The 14,380-nt window shown below is 40.2% G+C and overlaps 1 pseudogene; it reads right to left on the bottom strand.

The window, feature by feature from the left end:
• Positions 1–14,380, bottom strand: part of LOC125483712 — a 75,693-nt pseudogene that overhangs the window by 20,046 nt on the left and 41,267 nt on the right.

Here is a 14,380-nt window from a genome sequence, read left to right as displayed (position 1 = left end):
GTACCCTTTACATCAAGGCTGCATTCAGCCAAGTGTGGTATCAAGGAGCCCACACAAAATTTGAATCAAGGGGTATCAGGAGGCAAACTCTCTGCTGGTTGGAATCATACCTGGCAAATAGGAAGACGGTTGTAGTTGTTGAAGGCCAGAGATCTCAACTCCAAGACATCACTGCAGGGTAGTGTCTTTGGCCCAACCATCTTCAACTGCCACATCAATGACCCCCATCCATCATAAGGTCAGAAGTGAGGATGTTCACTAATGACTGCAAAATGTTCAGCACCATTCGTGACTCCTCAGATACTGAATGAGTCCATGTTCAAATACTACAAAAACAAAGTTGCTGGAAAAGCTCAGCAGGGCTGGCAGCATCTGTGAAGGTAAAAACAGAGTTAGCATTTTGAGTCCGGTGACCTTCCTCAGAACCTTCACAGATGCTGCCAGACCTACTGAGCTTTTCCAGCAACTTTGTTTTTGTTTCTGATTTACAGCATCCGCAGTTCTTTCGGTTTTTATTCAAATGCAATAAGACCTGGACAATATCCAAGCTAGGGCTGACAAGTGGCAAGTAACATTAATGCCACTCAAATACTAGGCAATGACTATCTCCTATAAGAAACAATCTAACTACCTCCCCTTGACATTCAGTGGTGTTACCATCACTGAATCCCCCCACTATCAACATTCTGGTGGTTACCATTGACCAGAAACTCAACTAAACCGAGTACATAAACACAATGGCTTCAAAAGTATGTCAGAAGATAGGAATACTGCGGCAGGTAACTCACCTTCTGACTCCTCAAAGTCTATCCACCATCTTCAAGGCACAAGTCAGGAGTTTGATGGAATACTCTCGACTTGCCTGGATAGGTACAGCTTCAACAACATTCAAGAAGTTTGACACCATCCAGGAAAAAGCAGCCTGCTTAAATGGCACCATATTCACAAACATCCAATCCCTCTACTACCTTCCAAACCCATGACCACTACTAATTAGAAGGATAAGGGTAGCAGACACATGGGAACACCACTACCTGCAAGTTCCTCTCCAACCCACTCACTATCCTGACTTGGAAATATATCACCGTTCCTTCACTGTTGCTGGGTCAAAATCCTGGAATTTCCTCCCTAATGGCATTGTGGGTCAACCTACAGCACATGGACTATACTGGTTCAAGAAGACAGTCACCACCACATTCTCAAGGGCACCTAGGGACAGGCAATAAATGCTGGCCAGCCAGCAATGCTCATATCCCGTGAGTGAATAATAAAAATTCTTCACCAAAGCTTCTGTATTTTCTAAGTTTGGCTGACCTTTCTCTCTTTTCCCATCTCACTCTTGCCTCAGCGTTTCTTGCCAGCTTCTTAATGTAGTTTTGCCTTTGAGTGCTGAGCTTGCATTTTTGCTTCTTCCACAGGCACTGTTGTCTCTTACGGAGTAATAGCGCTGTACAACATGGAAACAGACCCTTCGGTCCAGCTCGTTCATGTCGACCAGATATCCTAAATTAATCTAGTCTCATTTACCAGCATTTGGTCCAAATCCTTCCAAACCTTTCCTATTCATGTATTCATCGATATGTTTTTTAAATGTTGTAATTGTACCAGTCTCCACCACTTCCTCTGGCAGCTTATTCTGTACATGTGCCACTTTTTGCATGAAAAAGTTGCTCCTCAAGTCCTTTTTAAATCTTTCTCCTTTTACCTTAAACCTGTAGTCTTCTAGTTTTGGACTTACCTACCCTGGGAAAAAGACCTTGGCTATTCACCCTATCCATGCCCCACATGATTTTATACACTTCTAAACAGTCATCCCTCAGCCTCTCATGCTCCAGGGAAAATAGCTCCAGCCTTTTCAGCCTCTCCCTTACAGCTTCTTATTTGTGATCATGTTCCAGCTGCTGGCTAACTGTATTTGTCTTGTTAAAGCAGTAATGCTCTTAAAGTGGTGAGCTAAATTGCATGAAATTTGACCTTTTCTTCTGAGCCTTCTGGATTTCTGATTCTCGTCAAGGGGATCAGATCTGCACGACTGCAGACATGTGTTGTATTTGTCACATGTACAATTATGTGGTACAGAGTAACAGTTTTTGAATAGTTTGCAGCTGCCAATTGAAGTGGCCCTGTTCTCAGATGATAATGAGGTTTGTTGCATGATTGCTGTATATACAACTACATTCAGGCTAGCAAAATTACTGGCACCTCAGGGAGCTGACATAAAGACATTATCTCACAACAAAACCTTGACTAAAACATCAGGTAAATCTTACGTTTTTTAGCTAAATCTGGGTTGCATCAAATTTTTTGAAGGGCTTATCACATGGCCTTATATATCGAATAGCAGCTCAGGAGCTGCACCCTGTGAGAGACATGCCTGTCAACCAGGCTGAGCTCTTGAGAGGAGAATTTGCAATATACACATGTGCACAACTTCACAGCACCTAGGGAGGTCTGGTTTGTCAGAGAAAACACCACCTCTGTCCATATCAGGGGCCACTACTTTATAAAGTTAGAAAATATCTTTAACAAAGGAAGAGAACATGCAATTAATTAGTATTTAATGACAAGCCACGGTAACAATGGCCTGTGGATAAGAATTGTACTCCTCTGCAAATGTAACTCATTGTAACTTCCCAACTTGGGGTTTTATTGTGGATTTCAGATTTGAATTCAGTGCATATTGCATTGCTGAGATAGGATTATAAAACTAAGAACTTAGCTGCAGTCAAAATAATATGTAATTGAATCATCACATGAAACAGACCTTGTTAAGTTCTTCACTTATTTGGTTTGCTTGAGCCACCATTGGCATGATTGCTATAAAATCATGAAAAATTCTGGCCAAATCAGGATCCAGATTTTCCTCCAGTTTTTCATCCATTCCTAAAAAGAGAAAGACAGTTGTACAATAGCTATGCAAGCTAGCTATGAAAAAGAACAGATGGAAAATAGAGAACGTGAGAAATTAAATACATGCCTGTAGCTCACGAAAAGAAATCACTGCAATGTTGTAGCTAAGGAATTATGAAATTAATACTTTTCTTGGTTGTTATATATTCCAGCTCATTCCAACTTATTAACATGATTGGAGAAAATTTACACTGAATCAATACAACTCAGTTTTTTACGAATGAATATTTCCTGACTTCATAAATGAGACTCGTTGGATCTCTTGTTTGGAGGATATCTTTTCCGTGGACAACATCTTATGAGAGTACAATGATTGTTAAAGAAATTTTAGCTGCTCATGGACATCTAAAATATTTAGCTGGTAGTTTTGCAGTAAATGTCATTGGCTGCTCAGATTTAAAGGGAGCATTTTCTTTCTTTTCCCTCAGAAATTGTTTCTAATGGATGCCACATTTTCTATAATTGTTTCATAGAACATAGAACATAGAACATTACAGCGCAGTACAGGCCCTTTGACCTTCGATGTTGCACCGACCTGTGAAACCAATCTGAAGCCTGTCTAACCTACACTATTCCATTATCATCCATATGTTTATCCAATGACCATTTAAATGCCCTTAAAGTTGGCGAGTTACTACTTTTGCAGGCAGGGCATTCCATGCCCTTACTACTCTCCGAGTAAAGAACCTACCTCTGACATCTGTCCTATATCTATCACGCTTCAATTTAAAGCTATGTCCCCTCGTGCTAGCAATCACCATCCGAGGAAAAAGGCTCCCACTGTCCACCCTATCTAATCCTCAAATCAAATTGGAAGCATCTCAAAATATTACTGTGCAGTAAAACAATCTATTAGAATATTGTATAAAATGACTCACAGACTCAAAATATCTGTAAGCTACAATTAACAGAGCAAATGCTGGAAATTACCACAAAGCAAGGCCATTATTGTTTACTGGTGATGTTTTGGTCAGACTCCTATAATATACATGGGAGTCTGGTTACCATTTTAGGATAGAACTTAGTGGAACTTGCAAATACCTTGTAATCAGCTTGATCAGAGACTATTGTACGTCTCTGGAGCAGATGGGACTTGAATGTGGGCCTCCTGGCTCAGAGGCAGGGGCATCATTCATTCTTCCATAAGTGTTACAGCAAATGGTACCTTAAACAACAATAAGGTTTTTTATGGTGCCAGGAGAAGCAGGAGTTCTGGGCTGCTTTGACTCTGGGCTATCAAAAAGTAGTCACCATTTGCATTGGCACGTAGAAGCACCGAGCTGTGAACTGGATGTCATAGAGTCATAGGGTCATACAATATGGAAACAGACCCTTTGGTCCAGCTAGTCCACGCTGACCATGTTCCCAAACTAAACTAATCCCACTTGCCTACGCTTGGCCCATATCCCTCCAAACTTTTCCTATTCATGTACTGTACCTATCCAAATGTCTTTTAAATGTTGTAACTGTACCTCCATCCATCACTTCCTCTGGCAGTTCATTCCACACATGAAACACTCTCTGTGTAAAGAAGTTGACCCTCATGTCTTTTTTTAAATCTTCTCCTCTCAGCTTAAAAATATGCCTCTTAGTTTTGAATTCCCCCACTCTAGGGAAAAAAACCCTTGGTATTCACCTTATCTATGCCCTTCATTCATGATTTTATAAACCTCTATAAGGTCATCCCTCAACCTTCTAATCTCTAGTGAAAGAAGTCCCAGCCTATCTAGCCTCACCTTACAACTCAAACCCTTCATTCCTAGCAACATCTCGGTAAATCTTTTCTGAACCGTCTCCAATTTAATAATACCTTTCCTATAGCAGGATGACCAGAACTGCACACAGTACTCCAGAACTCACCAATGTCCTGTAACAACGTCAACATGATTTCCCAACTCCTATAGTCATTCGTCTGAGCAATAAAAGCAAGCATGCTACACACCTTCTTAACCACCTTATCTATCTTATGATGTAAATGTCAAAGAATTATAAAAACCCTGAACCCCTAGATTTCTCTGTCCTACAACACTACTCAGGCCCCTTATCATTACTTATATAAGCCCTGCCCTTGTTTGTTTTACCAAAATGCAATAGAACATAGAATATAGAACATTACAGCGCAGTACAGGCCCTTCAGCCCTCGATGTTGCGCCGACCTGTGAAACCAATCTGAAGCCCATCTAATCTAAACTATTCCATTATCATCCATATGTTTATCCAATGACCATTTAAATGCCCTTAAAGTTGGCGAGTCTACTATTTTTGCAGGCAGGGCATTCCACGCCGTTACTACTCTCTGAGTAAAGAGTAAATAGCTTACATTTATCCATTCCTCAGGCAATTGACCTAACTGATCATGATCTCTGTGTAAGCTTACTTAACCTTCTTCATTGTCCCCTAAACTACCAATTTTGGTATCATCCACAAAGTTACTAACCATGTCTGCTATATTCTCATCTAAAGCGTTTATGCACATGACAAACAAAAGTGGACCCAGTACTGATCCCTATGGAACACCACTAGTCACAGGCCTCCAGTTCGAAAAATAACTGTCTCTGTCTCCTACCAATTTTGTATCCAGTTGGCAAGCTCTCCCTGAATCCTATGTGATCTAATTTTGTTAATTAGTCTACCACGCGGAACCTTGTCAAAGTCTTTACTAAAGTCGATGTAAACAATGTCTACCACTCTGCCCTTGTCAATCTTTTCAGTTACTTCCTTAAAAAAACTCAAACAAGTTTGTGAAACATGACTTCCCTTGCAAAAAGCTATGCTGACCACCCCTAATCAGTCCTTGCCTATCCAAATGCATGCAAATCCTATCTTTCAGGATCACCTCCAACAACGTACCCACCACCGATGTCAGGCTCACAGGTTTATTGTTCCCAAGCTTCTTCTTAACAGCCTTTCTTAAATAAAGCCACAACATTAGCCACCCTCCAGTTCTCCGGCACCTCACCCGTGGCTATAGATGATACAAATATTTATGCTACGGCCCCCACAATTTCTTCTCTAACTTCCCACAATGTCCTGGGACACACTTGATCAGATACCAGAGATTTATCTACCTTTCTGGTTTCTAAGACCTCCAGCACTTTCTCTTCTGTACTGTGAACTGTTTTCAAAACATCAACATTTATTTCCCCGAGTTCCCTAGCCTCCTTTTCTTTTTCCACAGTAAAACCGACTCAAAATACTCATTTAGTACTTCTGCCATCTCCCAAGGTTCAACACATAGATGACCCCATTGATCTTTAATGGGCACTATTCTCTCTCAATAAAAACCTAGAGAACTGTGGATGCTGTAAATCAGGAACAAAATCCAAAGTCGCTGGAAAATCTCAGCAGGTCTGGCAGCATCTGTGAAGAAAAAAATCAGAGTTAATGTTTCAGGTCCAGTGACCCTTCCTCAGAACTGAAGGTAGCTGGGAAAATGTCAGTTTACATGCAGAAAATACAGAGGGGGACGGGCTAGGGAGTAAATGATAGGATAAAGGATCCAGCCCGAAGAGAGAGAAGAGCAGTTGGATAGATAAAAAAGTTGATAACAATTTGGCTAGGGGGTAAATAGTTGTTAATGGGGACTGTTAGTGACAAACAATAGGTAGGTGTATTGGCAGGCTATGTGGCAACAAGGCCTGGTGTGTGGTGTAGGGGGCTGCGACATGGGAGAGTTTAGGCCCTAAAATTATTGAACCTGATATTGAGTCCAGAGAGGTGCAGGGTCCCCAAGTGGAAAATGAGGTGTTGTTCTTCCAGCTTGTGTTGAGCTTTGCTGAAACACTGCAGCAAGCCAGAGACAGAGATGTTGGCCAGGGAACAGGGTGGTGTGTTAAAGTGGCAGACAACAGGTAGCTCAGGGACATTTTTGCGAGCAGAACGTAGATGCTCTGCGAAGCAGTCATCCAGTCTATGCTTCATTTTGACAGTGCAGAGGAGACCACCTTGTGAGCAGTGAATGCAGTAGACTAGATTCTGAGAAGTGCAGGCAAAGTGTTGCTTCACCTGGAAGGTATGTTTGGGGCCTTGGGTTTTGGGAGGGAGCAGGTAATGGGCAGGTGTTGTAACTTCACCGTTTACAGGAGAAGGTGCCGTAGGGCTTTGGGGGAGAGGTGGGGGCTGGCAGTAGTGGGGGTTGTGTTGGGGGTAAAGGAAGAGTGGACCAGGGTGTCCCGGAGGGAATGGTCCCTGCAAAAGGTGGACAAGGGAGGGGAGGAGAATTTGTGTCTGGTGGTGGCATCTCACTAGAGGTGGCAAAAATGGTGCCTGGTGATCTTCTGAATGTGGATGTTGGTGGGAGGTAGGTAAGGAAAAGGGGAACCCTATTGCTGTTGCAGGAGAGAAGTAGAGGGGGTGAAGCTGGAAGTGTGGGAGATGAGTTGGACCCAGTTGAGGGAGAGATGCGACCATCAGACACATATTCCCCTCCCCTCCCTATTTTCTGCAAATAAACCAATGTTTTCCCAGCTACCATCAGTTCGGAGGAACGTTAATACTGATTTTTTTTTCGCAGATGCTAAAGGACCTGCTGAGCTTTTCCAGCAACTTCTGTTTTTCTTCCTATTCTCTCTTTTGCTCTTAACGTACTTGTAGAATCTCTTTGGAGTATCCTTAACCTTATCTGCCAAGGCCATCTTATATCCCCTCTTTGCCGTCCTAATTTCCCTCTTAAGAATACCCCTACATTCGTTATACTTTTCAAGAATTTCATTTGATTCCAGTCATCTATATCTAATATATGATTCTTTCTCATTCTTGACTGGAACCTCAACATCTTTATTCATCCATTGTTCCTTATTCTTACCAGCCTTACCTCTCACCCGAACCAGAACATAATGCCTCTGAACTCTCATTGTCATACTTTTGAAAACTTCCCACTTGTCAGTCATCCCTTTACCTACAGTCTACTCTAAGCAACTTTTGTGAGTCCTTCTCTCATTCACTAAAATTTGCCTTACTCCAATTAAGAACTTTAACTTTTATGAAAGGCTTATCTTTTTCCATAACCATTTTAAAACTAATAGAGTTATGATCACTAATCTCAAAATGTTTCACTACTAACACTTCAGTCACCTGCCCTGCCTTATATCCCAAGAGGTCAAGGTTTTCTCCTTCTTTAGTAGGAACATCCACATATTGACCATCCAAGCCTTTAACACTATGGGCAGTTCCAGTCAATGTTTGGGAAATTTAAATCCCCTAATATTACAAACCTATTATTCTTACATTTATCTGACATCTGTCTACATATTTGCTCCTCAATTTCCCTCTGACTACTGGGGGGCCTAGATTCCAATCCCATCGAAGTGATCATCCCTTCCTTTTTTAAAATTTCTACCTATAGAATTTCACTGGATGATCACTCAGAAATATCCTCTCTAATTACAGCAATAATTTCTTTCATCAAAAATGCCACTGGCCCCTCCTCTCTTGCCTCTCTTTCTATCCTTCCCACAGCATCTAAAACCCAGACCATATAGCTGTCAGCCCTGTCCAGCCAGTTTTCATCTTTCAGCCAGGTTTCTGTAATAGCTATGATGTCCCAGTCCCATGTTCACGTACATGCCCTGAGTTCATCAGCCTTGCCTGTAAGACCTCTTGCATTGAAATAAATGCATTTTAATTCTTCACAGTTACCTCATTCTCTGACTAGCTGTTACTTGCCTTTTCTAATTAACTTGCAGTTTTCTGATTCAGAACCATCTTTATCTATCTTTCTCTTTCCAATTTTAATGCTATTTAGGAAACCCCCTGTCTCCACTACCTTAAAGGCTTCCAAAATTGAACTAGCAAATCTCCCCGCCAGGATATCGGTCCCTTTCCAGTTCAGGTGAAACCCATCCCTTTTGAACAGGTCTTTTCTGCCCCAGAAGAAATCCTAATGATCTAAAAATCTGAATCCTTGCACATTGCACCATCTCTTCAGCCATTGATTCATCTGCCCTACCTTTTTATTCCTACTCTCATTAGAATATGACACCAGGAGGAAACCAGAAACCTTTGAGGTTTTTTTTTAACCTTCTACCTAATCTCTTATATTCAGTCTGCAAAGCCTTAATCCTTTCCCAACTATGTTGTTCCTACCAATGTGTATGACTTCTGGCTTCTCAATTTTCCTTTGGCCATATGCTTCAAATATTTTGAGATGTCCTTAACTCTGACACCAAGAAGGCAACATACCATCCTACATTCATGCTCACTGCCGCAGAATCTCCTGTCTGTGTCCCAACAGGAGAGTCCCCTACAACAATTGCTGTTTTAAAACTGGGCAAACTCCACTTAATATAAGGTTCATTCTTAGTGCCCACAATCTGACTGCCACTTCTATTTTCCTTTGACTGACTATCCCCTTCAATAGTACCCAAAACGGAATATCTGTTTGAGAGAGGAATAGACACAGGAGACTTCTGAACTACCTTCTTATCTTTCCTGACAGTCACCCATCTCTCTGACTGATCCTGCTGTGTAACCAACTCTCTAAATCTATGAACCATCACATTCTGTGTCTCTTGAAAGCCCTCACTAACATTAAGCCTAAAAAGAAGAAGCTCTTAAAAGCACCTTGTATATAAAAAAGCTACCCTTCTTTGGATACAGATTTTAATTTTAAGTATGAAAAAGATAAAAAAATTAAAATCTTTAAAAACGTTACGCACTTAGCCAAAACTCTCATCAACCGAAGAAAAGCTTCCTCCTCAAGTCCTCTATCAATCAGCTTTCAAATCTCCGGATAAACAGAAAAAAAAATCTCTCTCCTGAGCCATTGAACAAACACTTGGATGGGCCTCTCGACAAGCACCGTGTGTAAAACAGTGTCTCCTTCTTCGCATAGTTTATTTTCACATTTTTTTTGATTGTTCATTCCCACTTTCTCATGAAATCAATGGTCAAACACAAACATTTCTGCAGTTTATAATTCAGACCTATCGATTTGTAAAATACAATACATTTGAACAGAAACACCAGTTTTGGTGTGGAACACCGACAACAAAGATCATATCAATACAGCAACTTGTAACCTTTTTGGATTTCATCGCAACATAGAAGTCAGAACCTACTTTCTACTGCCAATTAGGATGTGTATTATCAATCACTCATGGGAGTATTCAGATACCCTCATTAGATAAATAACTAAAGACTGTTTGAAGATACTTTTGGTTATCATACCAGGAAAACGAGTACAAAATAAGTATCTGGTTTTATTGATTATAATTAAATGAACACATCTGTAGATTGTAACTAGCTGGTCATTCATTTTTGTTCTGTTTGCCATGATGATGGACAGGACTGTACAAGTACAGCTCTAACTTAGGTCTATCTTCCTAAGCACCAGCAATATGCTTATATACGGCTAATAGACTCAAATTGAAACATACCTAGATTCACCGTTCCAAACCCTTCAATAGACGCCAATTCAGAAGCAAAAAATTCATAGCTGTATTTATGAATTTTATCTCTGTCACTTCGTTCATGTGGGAAACCCAAGTACAGGTAGAATGAACAGGATCCAATTATAACTCTGTCCTGCCAAGGCAGTAAACTATTGTTACTGTTATCATTTGCTGTATGTCACAGGATAGGGCAGGTCTTTGTGATCTTTATGAAACAATCTCTGATTTGTTCTGTAACTATACACTAAAAACTCAAATCAAGCGCCCTTAAAATTTGAAGTTTTAGAATGCTATATTCAGCATTCCATATCCGTGAGATAAGTTAAAAGATACTATAAAACAATTTGATAACGATTGAAGCTAAATTTTTAGATAACTTTTTTCATGAATTATTACACATTTGTTCTGACCTTTGAATTAACCAACCACTATTTAGCATTCTCACAGTTACGTTTAATGTTAACTATCAGCATTATTGAGTCATGTAGCATTGAAGTTGCCAAGATTATACATACAAGTTGCAGCCAGAAGTTATTGGTTCACATCCCACTCACACACACAAAAATCTAGGCTGAAACACCAGTGTAGCGCTGAGGGAGTGCAGTAATGTCATGGCAACTACTTTTCAGATGATTTCTTAAATGAAAGGCAATGTCTGTTTTCCTGGACAAATATAAAAGTTCCTCTAGAAATATTTAAAGAAGAACAGCTGACCCATCCTGGCCCTGATTTTCAAGTCTCCTTCAACGTCAGAATGGAGGCGGAGGCTTTAAAAAACATGGATCCAATTCTGGAATTCTTATCCCCCATTCCTGGATTGTGAGTTTATAAGGTGCCTACACTTAGAACCCATTGTTGATTCCATCAATGAATCTTGGAGTTGTATCTGCTTATGTTGATACAATTGCCAGTTGGCCTTATTATGAATGCTTGACTATACTTCAAGGCTCACAAAAGGAATCAGCAGCAGGAGCTGTTCACAAAGTCATAAGGGAATTGTTTGCTTTGATTCAGAGATAGTAAGTTATTCTTTCTTTGATTTTCTTTCAAAGTCTCGATGCTTATTTGGAAAAGATTAAGAGGTGGCAAACAAAGTAAAGTTTTTGTAATTGATGCTGTAAAACACTCTTGTCTGATTGACACTTTTATGAGGTTGTGAAAAAATACCTTTTCAAAGGAGTTTTTGAATATTTTTTCTTTTAAATTGCCATCGTTACTATATTGCTCATTAGTTCTATACATTGTGCATAAGTCAACGGGCAGAGAGGATGCAGGGTGACATGGAAAAGGACACAGGAGCATTGAGGGGGGGCATGAGTTTATCAGAGACATAGGGAGCAAGAGGGGTGGTGAGGTGGTGTGAAACTGAATGCTAAAGAGCCTAATGGCCTTTAGTACAACCCACCAAAGTTGCAGATGAGGCAACCCTTCTAACTAGCCCATTTTGACACTCGTCTGCCTTGGTGGTTGTTTCAAACTGCCTCCTGAAGCAGTGGTCCAACTCCATCCCATTTCGCATGAAATACGTTAGTCAACATAGCTTTCTAAAGAAGATGGCACTACCAGGTAAGTTATTTTTCTAGTTTACCTTCCCAAATGTTGAATGAAAATCTGTATCCTGGTGTTCTGGCCAATATTTATCCCTTCATCAATATGACTAAAATGAACTGTCTAGACATTATCATGCTGCTATTTAAGCAAGTTTCCTGTGAACAAAAACAGAAGTTGCTGGAAAAGCTCAACAGGTCTGGCAGTATCTGTGAAGAAAAAATCAGAGTTAACGTTTCAGGTCCAGTGACCCTTCCTCAGAGCAGTGTTTTGAGGAAGGGTCACCGGACCCAAAAAGTTAACTCTGATTTTTTCTTCACCGATGCCGCCAGGCCTGCTGAGTTTTTCCAGCAACTTCAGTTTTTGATCCTGATTTACTGCATCCACAGTTCTTTCAGTTCTTCCTGTGAACAAAGCTGCCTGCTACATTTTCTACATTGCAATAGTGACTATAATTCAATAGTATTTCATTGGCTGTATAGCACTTTGTGAAGTCCTGAGGTCATGAATGGCATTAAATAAATGTTGTATAAGTCTTTCATTGTTGTAGCACATAGATGCCAGCTCAAAGTAGCAGACATTGACAGTAAATTACGTAGTTAAGTTAACTATATCTCAAGAAGCAACTCAATCTCAAGAAACCATTGACTCAGAGTATTGTTTGTATGGATGTTAGACATAGATCTCATGGAAGGATTGAGACCATCTTGCTAAACAGTTTTGAAATGTGGGTGTGGAGGAGAATGGAAAGGATAAGTTGGACAACAAAAGTAACAAAATGATGAATTACTGTGAAGAGTGACTGGATGAAGAAATTTTCTGAAGGTAATTAGGAAAAGAGCATCGAAGGAACATCTTAAGAAGAAACATACTTGTAAGAAATCTCATGGATGGAAAACTTGAAGGTAGAAGAGTAAAATGAAGGAAGAGAATATCAGAGATAGTAGGAACTGCAGATGCTGGAGAATCTGAGATAACAAGGTGTAGAGCTGGATGAACACAGCAGGCCAAGCAGCATCAGAGGAGCAGGAAGGCTGACGTTTCTGGCCTAGACCCTTCTTCAGAAATTCTTCTTTCTGAAGAAGGGTCTAGGCCCAAAGAGAATACTAATTTTGGATAGTTTGAAATCTGACAGAAAGTTATTGTGAAGTGAGAAGAATGGCACAGGATATAGATATTTGGAAAGGCTACTCTGAGGCAAGGACCGCTTTTAGATAGAGCACACATGATGCTCATTACGAAGTAATGTTACGTCAGTTAAGTTATACAAATACAGACCAGTCGAGACAGAACCCTCACCAGATGCTGCAGCTGATGCTTTGTTAGAACAGGTACTCCATTGACCATAACCCGAGCCTTGTTTATGGGCTCAAGAACCACTTTGTGGTCACAAACAATAAGCACTGCATGCTTGTCCAGAATCCTAAAAAATTCAAAGCAAACCCAGTTAGAGATCATGTCTTTCAAATGTTCAATCCTACATCTTTAATAAAAATTCCCTTTTGAAATTATGTACATTATCTTTCAAAATTAGCATCATGGCCTTGAATGGGGAAGGAGGAAAATACCAGAAGATAGGTCATTCTTTGCTGCACTTATACATCCCCATGCATCTTGTAACAACATAGCCTTAACTGAGATCTAAAAGAAAGTTGTTAGTTTATGAATCACGGACATGAAATATTGTGCTGACAGAGGTACAATTTGGAGAGCAAAAATATTAATAACCAAATATTGAAAAAAAAGTTACAAGTCAAATGCTAAGATGAAGAAGGAATCTCTAAGTGCTCCACAGACGTACAAATTGTACAAAGAATGGCACAAGGACCGGGGCCAATTAGGGACCAGAAAGAAGATTTACACATAAGAGGCAGTGGATACGGCTGAAGTCTTAAATACAGGTAGGAAAATGCCACCCAGCCATGGTGAAAAAAAGGAAATTCCATCATTAGAAAGATTTACAATTAATAAGATGGAAATATTGAATAGGTTGTCAGTACCTAAAATTGACAAGTCACTGAGATTGGATGGGATGCATCCAAGAATACTGAGAGAAGTAAGAATGAAAATAGCAGAGGCACTGGCCATCATTTTTCAATCTTAGACTCAGGACTGCAAACATTATACTAAATAAAAACCAAAACAACTGCAGATGCTGTAAATCAGGAACAAAAACAAAGTTGCTGGAAAAGCTCAGCAGGTCTGGCAGCATCTGTGAAGGAAAAACAGAATTAACATTTCGGGTCTGGTGACCCTTCCTCAGAACCCTTCCGTTCTGAGTATGGATCTCCGGACCCGAAACGTTAACTCTGTTTTTTCCTTCACAGATGCTGCCAGACCTGCTGAGATTTTCCAGCAACTTTGTTTTTGTTGCAAACATTATACTGTTGGTCAAAAAAGTGTAAGATAAGCCTAACAAATACAGATCTGTAAGTTTAAATTCCACAGTGTGGAAGTTCTGGCTTCAATAATTTGGGGCAAAATTAATAGACAATGTTGGTTAATTGAGAATTATTCCTAAAAGAAAATCA

The sequence above is a fragment of the Rhincodon typus genome, chromosome 8 (assembly GCF_021869965.1).
Source record: "Rhincodon typus isolate 14 chromosome 8, sRhiTyp1.1, whole genome shotgun sequence".
Taxonomy (NCBI): domain Eukaryota; kingdom Metazoa; phylum Chordata; class Chondrichthyes; order Orectolobiformes; family Rhincodontidae; genus Rhincodon; species Rhincodon typus.
The sequence above is the reverse complement of the archived record's forward strand: the minus strand, read 5'-3'. Positions and strand labels throughout refer to the sequence as shown.